A 13,844-nucleotide genomic window follows, 5' to 3' on the forward strand; every position below is an offset into this window, starting at 1 on the left:
ATACAGCCAGGTAATGGGCCTCTACAGTAGTCTGTGTCATCTGGTGATGTTGCTCGGTGTGACAAAACGCGTCAGTATGCAGCTCATCTCACCATTTGCTCTTTATGGCGCGTTTGTCTCGCTGGTGCGCCTCCCGCACTCTGACTGCTCGTGGGGACTACAGTAACTAGCTCTGTAAGTACACGCACATGTGCATATACATGTCAAGTGGGGGTACATGCCGTGTCGTAAAGCAAGATGAGGTAAAATGCTTTAAGTAACATTACAACCGCGTCGGTATTATGCTTTCGGCATATTCACTGTTGACAACATGACGACTTCCCGTCAAATGCAACCCCCTCATCTGCAGTACGTCGCTGATCAGGCGTCCGTGTTGTCCTGGGAAGTGAGATCATTCTAAACACTAATCCGCATAGAGGGGGGAACTCGGGCTGAATGTGGTGCAGATGGATCACATAATATTTGCAGGATATGAGAGTGCGATGGACGTGTTCTGTGTAACCATTCCCTAATATAGCTCATCCTAATGAAGCAGCAGGATCCCCCGTGTCGGGGATCACAAGAATCAAATGAATATCTGGACCCCTTCAAACCTGCTGTAAAACCTAGCAGAGGGTATGTACTAAACGCACCATGATCCTCCAGGACATATAACGTCAATAAGCCATCTTGTTATCGTTGGGTACAGTATGTCGTCGACGTTCATTTCCTAGACACCATAATGTCGATGGGTACGGAATGGCAAAAACCACAATGTCGACATGTTGCAAATGTCGATAAGTACGTAATATGGAAACCACATTTTTAGCCTAACCCTTAAATTTCTATGGGCGACATTGTTATTGTTGACTTAATTACTATATATCGTATAGTTATGTGGGGAGATGATACAGGGGCTGATTCAGCGTTGCGCAAAAGTCCTCTTTGCAGACGGATCTGGTGATTTTTAGCACCGTAGCCGACCGTTCGCAGCTCTCAGCAACTCCAGCTAAGTTGGCCGGACTGTATAAATGCTCCAAGGACGAGTCGCAGGTGTATAGGCGGAATTGTGGGTTATTCGGCGTCGCACGTACGTTACGCAGAACTTCCGTCTCATTTGGGGAACTCTTGCACCAGTTATAGGGCTGGTGTAAATTAGCGCTGATGGCGATGGCCGTTATGTCCGCAGGCGGATGGATTGTGCGGGTGCTTAGATGTGGCCAACGCTGAATATAGGTGAACATTTGCATTTATCTCAAACAAGCAACACAATGCCACTCCATCTGTGGACGACTTAAGCGCTCGACTCTAAACCAGGCCCTTTATGCATAAGGTTAGAACACTTTGGGCCTGATTCACTAACGTACTCAACTGCGATTGGCCGATTGTTGCGTACTGCGCATGTGTATGCATCGCAGTGCAGGAACTAGCCACTGCAATCGGGACTGCGATCGCAGTGACTACGCAGACCCTTCGCAGAGTGATTGACAGGAAGTGCTGTTTGGAGGTGGTGACGGGGGGGGGGGTTCTTGCGAACGCACGTGCACCAGTGCGTTTCAACGCCGTTGCAGGGACATGCATAAATTATCCACTGTGATGCCCTACGCAGCCTGAGGTCTCATAGCGTGCAATGAAATTAGCAATTCCTGAGTAAGGTCAGAGCCTGTGTAAGTGTGTGTGAGGCTGTGATGGTACTCCATGTTACTGATGGTGTCTCAGTCTTGTGTAGTCACTGCGTGTGATGAGGTTAGTAAGTCCTGAGTAAGGTCAGAGCCTGTGTAAGTGTGTGTGAGGCTGTGATGGTACTCCATGTTACTGATGGTATCTCAGTCTTGTGTAATCACTGTGTGTGATGAGGTTAGTAAATCCTGAGTAAGGTCAGAGCCTGTGTAAGTGTGTGTGAGGATGTGATGGTACTCCATGTTACTGATGGTCTCTCAGTCTTGTGTAGTCACTGCGTGTGATGAGGTTAGTAATTCCTGAGTAAGGTCAGAGCCTGTGTAAGTGTGTGAGGCTGTGATGGTAGTCCATGTTACTGATGGTCTCTCAGTCTTGTGTAATCACTGTGTGTGATGAGGTTAGTGATTCCTGAGTAAGGTCAGAGCCTGTGTAAGTGTGTGTGAGGCTGTGATGGTACTCCATGTTACTGATGGTCTCTCAGTCTTGTGTAATCACTGTGTGTGATGAGGTTAGTAATTCCTGAGTAAGGTCAGAGCCTGTGTAAGTGTGTGTGAGGCTGTGATGGTACTCCATGTTACTGATGGTGTCTCAGTCTTGTGTAGTCACTGTGTGTGATGAGGTTAGTAATTCCTGAGTAAGGTCAGAGCCTGTGTAAGTGTGTGTGAGGCTGTGATGGTACTCCATGTTACTGATGGTATCTCAGTCTTGTGTAGTTACTGTGTGTGATGAGGTTAGTAATTCCTGAGTAAGGTCAGAGCCTGTGTAAGTGTGTGTGAGGCTGTGATGGTACTCCATGTTACTGATGGTTTCTCAGTCTTGTGTAATCACTGCGTGTGATGAGGTTAGTATTTCCTGAGTAAGGTCAGAGCCTGTGTGAGTGTATGAGGCTGTAATGGTACTCCATGTTACTGATGGTTTCTCAGTCTTGTGTAATCACTGTGTGTGATGAGGTTAGTAATTCCTGAGTAAGGTCAGAGCCTGTGTAAGTGTGTGTGAGGATGTGATGGTTCTCCATGTTACTGATGGTTTCTCAGTCTTGTGTAATCACTGCGTGTGATGAGGTTAGTATTTCCTGAGTAAGGTCAGAGCCTGTGTGAGTGTATGAGGCTGTAATGGTACTCCATGTTACTGATGGTTTCTCAGTCTTGTGTAATCACTGTGTGTGATGAGGTTAGTAATTCCTGAGTAAGGTCAGAGCCTGTGTAAGTGTGTGAGGATGTGATGGTACTCCATGTTACTGATGGTCTCTCAGTCTTGTGTAATCACTGCATGTGATGAGGTTAGTAATTCCTGAGTAAGGTCAGAGCCTGTGTAAGTGTGAGTGAGGATGTGATGGTACTCCATGTTACTGATGGTTTCTCAGTCTTGTGTAATCACTGTGTGTGATGAGATTAGTAATTCCTGAGTAAGGTCAGAGCCTGTGTAAGTATGTGTGAGGATGTGATGGTACTCCATGTTACTGATGGTTTCTCAGTCTTGTGTAATCACTGTGTGTGATGAGGTTAGTAATTCCTGAGTAAGGTCAGAGCCTGTGTAAGTGTGTGTGAGGATGTGATGGTACTCCATGTTACTGATGGTGTCTCAGTCTAGTGTAATCACTGTGTGTGATGAGGTTAGTATTTCCTGAGTAAGGTCAGAGCCTGTGTGAGTGTATGAGGCTGTGATGGTACTCCATGTTACTGATGGTGTCTCAGCCTTGTGTAATCACTGTGTGTGATGAGATTAGTAATTCCTGAGTAAGGTCAGAGCCTGTGTAAGTATGTGTGAGGATGTGATGGTACTCCATGTTACTGATGGTTTCTCAGTCTTGTGTAATCACTGTGTGTGATGAGGTTAGTAATTCCTGAGTAAGGTCAGAGCCTGTGTGAGTGTATGAGGCTGTAATGGTACTCCATGTTACTGATGGTTTCTCAGTCTTGTGTAATCACTGTGTGTGATGAGGTTAGTAATTCCTGAGTAAGGTCAGAGCCTGTGTAAGTGTGTGTGAGGATGTGATGGTACTCCATGTTACTGATGGTGTCTCAGTCTAGTGTAATCACTGCGTGTGATGAGGTTAGTAATTCCTGAGTAAGGTCAGAGCCTGTGTAAGTGTGTGTGAGGATGTGATGGTACTCCATGTTACTGATGGTGTCTCAGTCTAGTGTAATCACTGTGTGTGATGATGTTAGTAATTCCTGAGTAAGGTCAGAGCCTGTGTAAGTGTGTGTGAGGATGCGATGGTACTCCATGTTACTGATGGTTTCTCAGTCTTGTGTAATCACTGTGTGTGATGAGGTTAGTAATTCCTGAGTAAGGTCAGAGCCTGTGTAAGTGTGTGAGGATGTGATGGTACTCCATGTTACTGATGGTCTCTCAGTCTTGTGTAATCACTGCATGTGATGAGGTTAGTAATTCCTGAGTAAGGTCAGAGCCTGTGTAAGTGTGAGTGAGGATGTGATGGTACTCCATGTTACTGATGGTTTCTCAGTCTTGTGTAATCACTGTGTGTGATGAGATTAGTAATTCCTGAGTAAGGTCAGAGCCTGTGTAAGTATGTGTGAGGATGTGATGGTACTCCATGTTACTGATGGTTTCTCAGTCTTGTGTAATCACTGTGTGTGATGAGGTTAGTAATTCCTGAGTAAGGTCAGAGCCTGTGTAAGTGTGTGTGAGGATGTGATGGTACTCCATGTTACTGATGGTGTCTCAGTCTAGTGTAATCACTGTGTGTGATGAGGTTAGTATTTCCTGAGTAAGGTCAGAGCCTGTGTGAGTGTATGAGGCTGTGATGGTACTCCATGTTACTGATGGTGTCTCAGCCTTGTGTAATCACTGTGTGTGATGAGATTAGTAATTCCTGAGTAAGGTCAGAGCCTGTGTAAGTATGTGTGAGGATGTGATGGTACTCCATGTTACTGATGGTTTCTCAGTCTTGTGTAATCACTGTGTGTGATGAGGTTAGTAATTCCTGAGTAAGGTCAGAGCCTGTGTGAGTGTATGAGGCTGTAATGGTACTCCATGTTACTGATGGTTTCTCAGTCTTGTGTAATCACTGTGTGTGATGAGGTTAGTAATTCCTGAGTAAGGTCAGAGCCTGTGTAAGTGTGTGAGGATGTGATGGTACTCCATGTTACTGATGGTCTCTCAGTCTTGTGTAGTCACTGTGTGTGATGAGGTTAGTAATTCCTGAGTAAGGTCAGAGCCTGTGTAAGTGTGTGTGAGGATGTGATGGTACTCCATGTTACTGATGGTCTCTCAGTCTTATGTAATCACTGTGTGTGATGAGGTTAGTAATTCCTGAGTAAGGTCAGAGCCTGTGTGAGTGTATGAGGCTGTAATGGTACTCCATGTTACTGATGGTGTCTCAGTCTTGTGTAGTCACTGTGTGTGATGAGGTTAGTAATTCCTGAGTAAGGTCAGAGCCTGTGTAAGTGTGTGTGAGGATGTGATGGTACTCCATGTTACTGATGGTCTCTCAGTCTTGTGTAGTCACTGTGTGTGATGAGGTTAGTAATTCCTGAGTAAGGTCAGAGCCTGTGTAAGTGTGTGTGAGGATGTGATGGTACTCCATGTTACTGATGGTCTCTCAGTCTTATGTAATCACTGTGTGTGATGAGGTTAGTAATTCCTGAGTAAGGTCAGAGCCTGTGTGAGTGTATGAGGCTGTAATGGTACTCCATGTTACTGATGGTTTCTCAGTCTTGTGTAATCACTGTGTGTGATGAGATTAGTAATTCCTGAGTAAGGTCAGAGCCTGTGTAAGTATGTGTGAGGATGTGATGGTACTCCATGTTACTGATGGTTTCTCAGTCTTGTGTAATCACTGTGTGTGATGAGGTTAGTAATTCCTGAGTAAGGTCAGAGCCTGTGTAAGTGTGTGTGAGGCTGTGATGGTACTCCATGTTACTGATGGTTTCTCAGTCTTGTGTAATCACTGTGTGTGATGAGATTAGTAATTCCTGAGTAAGGTCAGAGCCTGTGTAAGTATGTGTGAGGATGTGATGGTACTCCATGTTACTGATGGTTTCTCAGTCTTGTGTAATCACTGTGTGTGATGAGGTTAGTAATTCCTGAGTAAGGTCAGAGCCTGTGTAAGTGTGAGTGAGGATGTGATGGTACTCCATGTTACTGATGGTTTCTCAGTCTTGTGTAATCACTGTGTGTGATGAGGTTAGTAATTCCTGAGTAAGGTCAGAGCCTGTGTAAGTGTGTGTGAGGATGTGATGGTACTCCATGTTACTGATGGTGTCTCAGTCTAGTGTAATCACTGTGTGTGATGAGGTTAGTAATTCCTGAGTAAGGTCAGAGCCTGTGTAAGTGTGTATGAGGCTGTGATGGTACTCCATGTTACTGATGGTCTCTCAGTCTTGTGTAATCACTGTGTGTGATGAGGTTAGTAATTCCTGAGTAATGTCAGAGCCTGTGTAAGTGTGTGTGAGGCTGTGATGGTACTCCATGTTACTGATGGTCTCTCAGTCTTATGTAATCACTGTGTGTGATGAGGTTAGTAATTCCTGAGTAAGGTCAGAGCCTGTGTAAGTGTGTGAGGATGTGGTAGTACTCCATGTTACTGATGGTTTCTCAGTCTTGTGTAATCACTGTGTGTGATGAGATTAGTAATTCCTGAGTAAGGTCAGAGCCTGTGTAAGTATGTGTGAGGATGTGATGGTACTCCATGTTACTGATGGTTTCTCAGTCTTGTGTAATCACTGTGTGTGATGAGGTTAGTAATTCCTGAGTAAGGTCAGAGCCTGTGTAAGTATGTGTGAGGATGTGATGGTACTCCATGTTACTGATGGTTTCTCAGTCTTGTGTAATCACTGTGTGTGATGAGGTTAGTAATTCCTGAGTAAGGTCAGAGCCTGTGTAAGTGTGTGTGAGGATGTGATGGTACTCCATGTTACTGATGGTCTCTCAGTCTTGTGTAATCACTGCGTGTGATGAGGTTAGTAATTCCTGAGTAAGGTCAGAGCCTGTGTAAGTGTGTGTGAGGATGTGATGGTACTCCATGTTACTGATGGTCTCTCAGTCTTGTGTAATCACTGCGTGTGATGAGGTTAGTAATTCCTGAGTAAGGTCAGAGCCTGTGTAAGTGTGTGTGAGGATGTGATGGTACTCCATGTTACTGATGGTCTCTCAGTCTTGTGTAATCACTGTGTGTGATGAGGTTAGTAATTCCTGAGTAAGGTCAGAGCCTGTGTAAGTGTGTGTGAGGATGTGATGGTACTCCATGTTACTGATGGTCTCTCAGTCTTGTGTAGTCACTGCATGTGATGAGGTTAGTAATTCCTGAGTAAGGTCAGAGCCTGTGTAAGTGTGTGTGAGGATGTGATGGTACTCCATGTTACTGATGGTCTCTCAGTCTTGTGTAATCACTGTGTGTGATGAGGTTAGTAATTCCTGAGTAAGGTCAGAGCATGTGTTAGTGTGTGTGAGGCTGTGATGGTACTCCATGTTACCGATGGTTTCACAGTCTTGCTAATGGTGCCCACACACATAGCGATATTTTACCCGATCTGGCCGATGAGTCCCCACTCACGATCGCGATGCGAGTCCCCGCAGGTCGCACATCGCATCTTCACGTCTGCCGTGCTGTAGGACAGATCTGACACTCTTAAGTCAGGATGCACTGGAGTAGTTAGGAGGCACAATAGATTGTGTCCAATTGGCAGCATTTTCAGGCCAAATCATGTGCAGGACTGCCGGGTAGCTCCCGGGGAGAGTTCAGGGGGAAATCGTACACATCGTGTGATTGAGATAACATTGGTATGTGTGTGGGCACCTTAAGGATTACAGATGTGTGGTAAGTTAAGTGGGCATCCTTTATGTTATGCTGCGAGGGCATTGAGATCGCAATGAATTAGCAGAACTTCGTGCGTAATCGCTATTGCATTCGCAGTTGCATACAGTAGTAAATCAGGCCCTTTATCGCAATCAGAGAGAAGAGCAGCAGCTGCCTGTATATATTGGATCTGGTATCAGGCCTGGTTAGGACGCGGCGGTTCCTGGACTGTTTACCCGCTGTCCCAGACACAGGAAACCAGCGGATCTGCCCACTCTGCAGTGTGTATTGTTATATGTGCAGCGCACAGCGAGGGACCTTTATAAATAAATGCTAATAATAATAAAGGAAATGTCTTTTGTATGAGACCCGTGTATAATAAACAGGTTGTCCCTCTTATACAGCTTTACCATTTATAATGACTTACCTGTCTGTCTCACTCACCGGCTGCTGGTTTTGTTTTGCTGTCATTGGGAAACATAAAAAAGTTGTGTTATAATATTATCCCTTGCTTTGCTGGTCTGCCTTATCGCCTTTTGTTATAAATACAGAGCCGGCAAATTTACTTTATTTCACGGATAATGTTTCATTCACACTCGTCCCTGTCCCAGTGGAGCTTGCAATCTATATTCCCTGTCACATGTTCATAAACGCACACATTAGGGCAACTTTCTACTTCAGGGTCCATAGGGGGTCCACAGGGTTGACCTTGGGGTATAAGCTGGATCTGGATCCATGGGCACCACGCAGTTAAAGCTTTAGCTGCTCCCAGGATGCACTTGGGTCCGTCCTCCTCTATACCCCGCCCCCGGCCACAGCACCTCAGTTTGAGTTGGTGCCCGGCCGGAGTCGGGTCACCTGCGCAGGGGGGCTGCAGGAGCAGCCCCCAAAAGCTTTCTATTTTTATTTAAAAAAAAAAAAAAAAAAGAGCCTGTTAGATTTTTATTTTAAAACAGAGGCTCTAGTGTGGCAGCGACGGGCTGTCTATGCAGACGCCCACGCTGCCGCTCTCCTTCCCCGCTGGCGTCGCGACGCCAGTACTGCACTGGGGATCGCGGCGGGAGGCCAGAGTCCGTACTAGCCGGACTCTGGGTCCCTCCCTGGACTGCTGCCGGAGTCGCCGGGGACAAGGTAAGCCGCGAATCGCCGATTAGCGGCGGCTCACGGGTATTGCCTGCACATGCAGTCCTTTGCCCCCGGGGGCCGCTAGCGGTGGCGGCGGGCTCCCCCTCTGAGGAGGAATAACCCGTGGGACCACTAGACCACCCGGGATATATGGCAAGTGGGATGCCGGCAAGCCCTGGGGTTAATATGCTAGCCAGGGGAGGAAGCCTTCCCTGTCAGCGGCTCCTCCCCTCAGCTCAGCGCGCCTTTCAGCACGGAGTCTGGCGTCGCTGAGCTGCAGTTACACGCCCACTCCTCCTCTGAGGTCTCTGGCGGCCATTTTCTACAAGTGGCAGCGCAGATCTTCAGGGAGCACGCGGACCGGTCCCCCTGTGTACCTCTCCCCCGATATAAGGACAGTGTACACAGCACTATAGCCCTCCCAGACACTGAATCTGGGCAGGTTGATTGTAGTGGAAAGGTGCAGTGAGTATATCTTCCTGCATGGTATGTGACTTTTGCTAGTGCTGCCTGTCTGTGCTTATTTTCCACTTACTGTCAGCTTATACCTATCCCTTTACTTCTCCTACAAGCCCTACAGGTGTGTGGGGGAGGGGCGTTTCTGCAGACCTCACCTATATAAATCACGTATTTGTGAGGTCCGTCACATACAGTTGTGTGCTACACAGTGCCGTATTGTGGGCTGTTGTTTAGCACACCGGTGAGTGCGTTTTCTTCTGCCCTGTTGCCAGATATATTTTTTGACTATATAATATATTCTGTCATGTCAGACGAGGAGGTTGAGCGCTCAGTGGCTCCGGTGTTGGCCTCCTGCGGACGCTGTTCTGCAGGAGTAGATAGGGAGGATTTGTCACAGGATGGCCTGTGTAGTCGATGCCAGGTGGCTCCTGGCCCATCCAGACCTTCTCTGGCGCAGGAACCACCGTGGGCAATGTTTTCTCAAGTGCTGGTGTCTATTGCGGACCGTCTGTCGGTCCTGACTGCTCTCCCTACTAGGGCGTTGCCCCAGCCGACCATCCCCCATTCCCCGGGTGTCCCGCAGTTATTGCGGAGTCCTCCTGGGTCTCAATCAGTAGGTCCCTATGCGGGGTTGCCTATGTATATACAGGCTTCCCCTGTGCCGCAGCAGCCTGTGGTACCTTTTCAGGCCCCTATGGCGACTCCTCCACCATGGGTGGATGTGCTCTCCAACTCTGTGCAAAATTTGGCGGCCGCTTCCTCGGCTTTTCAGTCAATGTTGCAGACTGACATGCCTTCTAGGATTTCAAAACGCCCATTCATGACACGGGCTGCTCAGGTATCGGACTCAGAGGGTTCCTCAGACGATGGGGAGGTCCCTGATGACACTGACTCGGACGCCTCGGTCCAGGAAATGGATACCAAGTCGTCCATTAATGTGCGAGCACTAGTTAGGGCGGTGCGAGCTATTCTTCTTATAGAGGATGAGGCACCGGTTCCTAAGTCGAAGTTTCCTAGTTTCAAAAAAACTAGGATGGCTTCTGCGGTGTTTCCCCTGTCGGATCAGTTGACGGATCATATGGCGGTAGCTTGGCAGGCGCCCAGTAAGAGATTCCTTCCTCAGAAGCGGTTGGCTTCTAATTACCCCTTCCCTGAGGCACATTGTAAAAAATGGGAAACTCCACCGGCGGTGGATTCCCATGTCACCCGTTTAACTCGGGGCGCCACCTTACCATTACCGTCGATATCCTCGCTGAAGGATCCCACGGACAGGAAAGTTGAGACTTGCTTAAAGTCTATTTACTCCCTCTCCGGGGCGGTGGCCCGACCGTCCATTGCCATCTCCTGGGTGGCCAAGGCCATTGAGGGGTGGGCCAGTGCATTGGAAGATACCTTCCCGGACGACGATCCGGATGTCCAGCGGGCGTTGTTGGGACAAATGAGGGATGCTGCTTCTTACATTGGAGAAGCTTCTTTAGATGCTTGTCTGCTGACCTCACGGGTATCGGCTGCAGCGGTGTCTGCCCGCCGATCCTTATGGTTGCGGTCCTGGAGAGCGGACTCTGATTCAAAGAAAGGTCTGGAGGCCTTACCTTTCAATGGGGAATTACTATTTGGTCCGGACTTGGACAAAATAGTGGACACCCTGGCTAAATCCAAGTCGGCCTTCCTCCCTTCGGCGGCACTGCCTGCTAAGGTTCGGAGTTCGGCTTTTCGTTCCTTTCGGGTTCAGGGTAAGGCGAAAGGTCAGTCCTTCCCGAGACAGTCTGCGAGTAAGACGGCCTCTAAACCCAAGAAGCAAGCCTGGAGTGCTCGGCGCCCTTCTTCCAAGCAGGAAGATAAACCTGCGGCCTGATGGGACGGGCCTCCCTCTGGGGGACCTCAGAGTGGGAGGCCGACTTCTTCTATTTGTCCAGTGCTGGCACAATACCACCACGGATGCCTGGGTTCGAGAAGTGGTCTCCCCACCAGTTTTTCTGCACAAGTCCTTCTCAGGACAAGACCAAGGCGTTACAGGTTCAGGAGGCTATAGAGTCCTTGCTGAAAGCAGGGGTCATTGTTCCCGTTCCTCTATCACAACGAGGGACGGGGTATTATTCGTCTCTGGTTCTGGTGCAGAAACCCAATGGTTCTCATCGCCCTATCCTCAACTTGAAGTCTCTGAACAAATTCCTCAGAGTTCCCAAGTTCAGGATGGAAACGTTACGTTCCATCATTCTGGCGATGGAACCGGGGGATTACATGGTGTCCCTGGACATCCAGGACGCCTACCTCCATGTTCCGATAGCATCTTCACACCAGCGGTATCTGAGGTTCGCTATCCTTCAACACCACTATCAGTTCCGGGCGCTACCCTTTGGTCTCTCCACGGCACCGAGGGTGTTCACGAAGATTATGGCGGTCATGGCCGCACATCTTCGGAACCAGAATGTACGGCTGCTGCCGTATCTGGACGACCTCCTGTTGCTGGCGAGCTCCCCGGAGGTACTGCTTCAACATCTCCACCTGACGGTCGCTTGCCTGCAAGCACACGGGTGGTTGATAAATTGGAAAAAGTCCTCCCTGATTCCATCACAGCGGATGGTTCATTTGGGAGCCCTGCTGGATTCGCGTCAGCAAAGGATCTTCCTGACTCCGGAGAAGGTCGCCTCCCTACAGCTGCGGATACGCAGTTGCCTGAGCCGTTGCCGCCTGTCGGTCCATTCGGCTATGAGAGTTCTGGGGTCCATGGTGTCGACATTCGACATGGTGGAATTTGCCCAGTTCCATTCCCGGCCCCTGCAGGGGCTGATTCTATCAGAATGGAACGGGTTACCTCACCGGATCCGCTCTCAGGTGCTGGTGTTGTCTCCGGACGTTCGGCAATCTTTGGCTTGGTGGCTTCAGACAGCTCATCTGGTCGAGGGGCGCCCATTTTGGATCCCGGATTGGGTCCTGCTCACGACGGATGCCAGTCTCCGGGGTTGGGGGGCAGTGACCGGCTCTTTGTCGCTTCAGGGTCGTTGGTCAGCGGAAGAAGCACTTCTCCCCATCAACATCCTGGAACTGCGGGCAGTATACAGGGCCCTGCAGTCGTCCGGCCCCGCTCTTCACGGAAGGGCGGTACAGGTGCAGTCCGACAACGCCACCACGGTGGCGTATATCAACCACCAAGGCGGAACTCGCAGTCAGGCAGCGATGTCGGAGGTGTCTCGTATCCTGACTTGGGCGGAGGGTCACATTCCAGCGATCTCGGCGGTCTTCATCCCCGGAGTCCTCAATTGGGAGGCGGACTTCCTCAGCCGTCACGACGTGCATCCCGGGGAATGGTCGTTTCACCCAGAGGTGTTTCAGCTACTCGTGGACAGGTGGGGACTGCCGGAGCTGGACTTGATGGCCTCCCGTCACAATCACAAGTTGCCCGTTTAAGGGTCAAGGACGAGACGCAGGCGCAAGTCTGGTGGACGCGCTGTCGGTGAAATGGACGTTTCACCTGGCGTATCTGTTTCCTCCGATATCCCTGCTTCCTCGGGTTCTGCGGAAATTCAAGCAGGACGGCGGCATGCTTGTGCTGGTAGCTCCGGCGTGGCCCAGACGTCCTTGGTACTCCGACCTCAGGAGCCTCTCCATCGACGCTCCGTACCTTCTTCCTCAGCGTCGGGACCTGTTGTCTCAGGGGCCCTGCCTTTACCCGGATCTGGGTCGGCTGTCTTTGACGGCGTGGCTCTTGAGACAGCCGTCTTGAGGTCTCGGGGCTTCTCCAGTTCGGTTATTGGTACCATGCTCAGGGCACGCAAGCCTGCTTCAGCACGGATTTATCACAGAGTGTGGCACACTTACTTTCAGTGGTGTGAGTCCAGACATTATGATCCTCAGGTGTTCCGAGTTTCTAGGATCTTGGAATTTCTTCAGTCAGGATTGGATCTCGGCTTACGCCTTGCATCTCTGAAGGTTCATGTGTCCGCCTTGTCCGTGTGGTTTCAACGGCGGATTGCAATACTACCAGACGTTCACACCTTTTTCCAAGGTGTTCTCAGGATCCAGCCTCCCTTTGTGCCTCCTGTGGCTCCTTGGGACTTGGCGGTGGTGCTACGGGTCCTGCAGGGTCCTCCGTTTGAGCCTCTTGAGGCGGTGGAGCTCAAGTGGCTGACATTTGAGACGGTTTTTCTCCTGGCAATTGCTTCGGCCAGGAGGGTGTCTGAATTGGGGGCGCTTTCCTGTCGCCCTCCTTTCCTGATTTTTCACCAGGACAGAGCGGTGCTCCGCACTCGTCCTGAGTTTTTGCCCAAAGTGGTCTCGAAGTTCCACATTAATCAGGAACTTGTTGTGCCAGCTTTTGATCTTTCAGCTGGTGAGACTTCCTTAGATGTGGTCCGGGCGCTTAGAATTTATGTAGACCGGACGGCTTCGGTTAGGAAGTCTGATTCCTTGTTTATCCTCTTTGGTTTTCACAAGAGGGGTTGGCCTGCTAACAAACAAACGTTAGCCCATTGGCTTCGTTCCGTTATTTGTGAGGCTTATGCACAGGAGGGCTTACCTGTGCCAGCCTCTGTTAAGGCTCATTCCACTCGTTCTGTGGGTCCCTCTTGGGCTGCTAGACGTGGCGCTTCTGCTGTTCAGCTGTGTAAGGCGACCACTTGGTCTTCAATTCAAACGTTTTTGAGGTTCTATGCGTTTGACACCTTCGCCTCTCAGGATGCATCCTTTGGGCGCCGGGTACTCCTTTCAGCACTGGAGCATCCCCGCCCTTAGTTGTACTGCTTTGGGACATCCCCAAGGTCAACCCTGTGGACCCCCTATGGACCCTGAAGTAGAAAACAAGAGATATGGTAAGAACTTACCTTTGTTATCTCTGTTTCTA

The 13,844-nt window shown here is 49.4% G+C and overlaps 1 protein-coding gene across 1 annotated transcript in view; it reads left to right on the forward strand.

Annotated features, from left to right (window-relative positions):
• Positions 1 to 13,844, forward strand: part of SCAP (SREBF chaperone) — an 82,155-nt gene that overhangs the window by 43,920 nt on the left and 24,391 nt on the right.

Source organism: Taudactylus pleione, unplaced genomic scaffold, assembly GCF_031769625.1.
Source record: "Taudactylus pleione unplaced genomic scaffold, aTauple2 ptg001542l, whole genome shotgun sequence".
Classification (NCBI taxonomy): domain Eukaryota; kingdom Metazoa; phylum Chordata; class Amphibia; order Anura; family Myobatrachidae; genus Taudactylus; species Taudactylus pleione.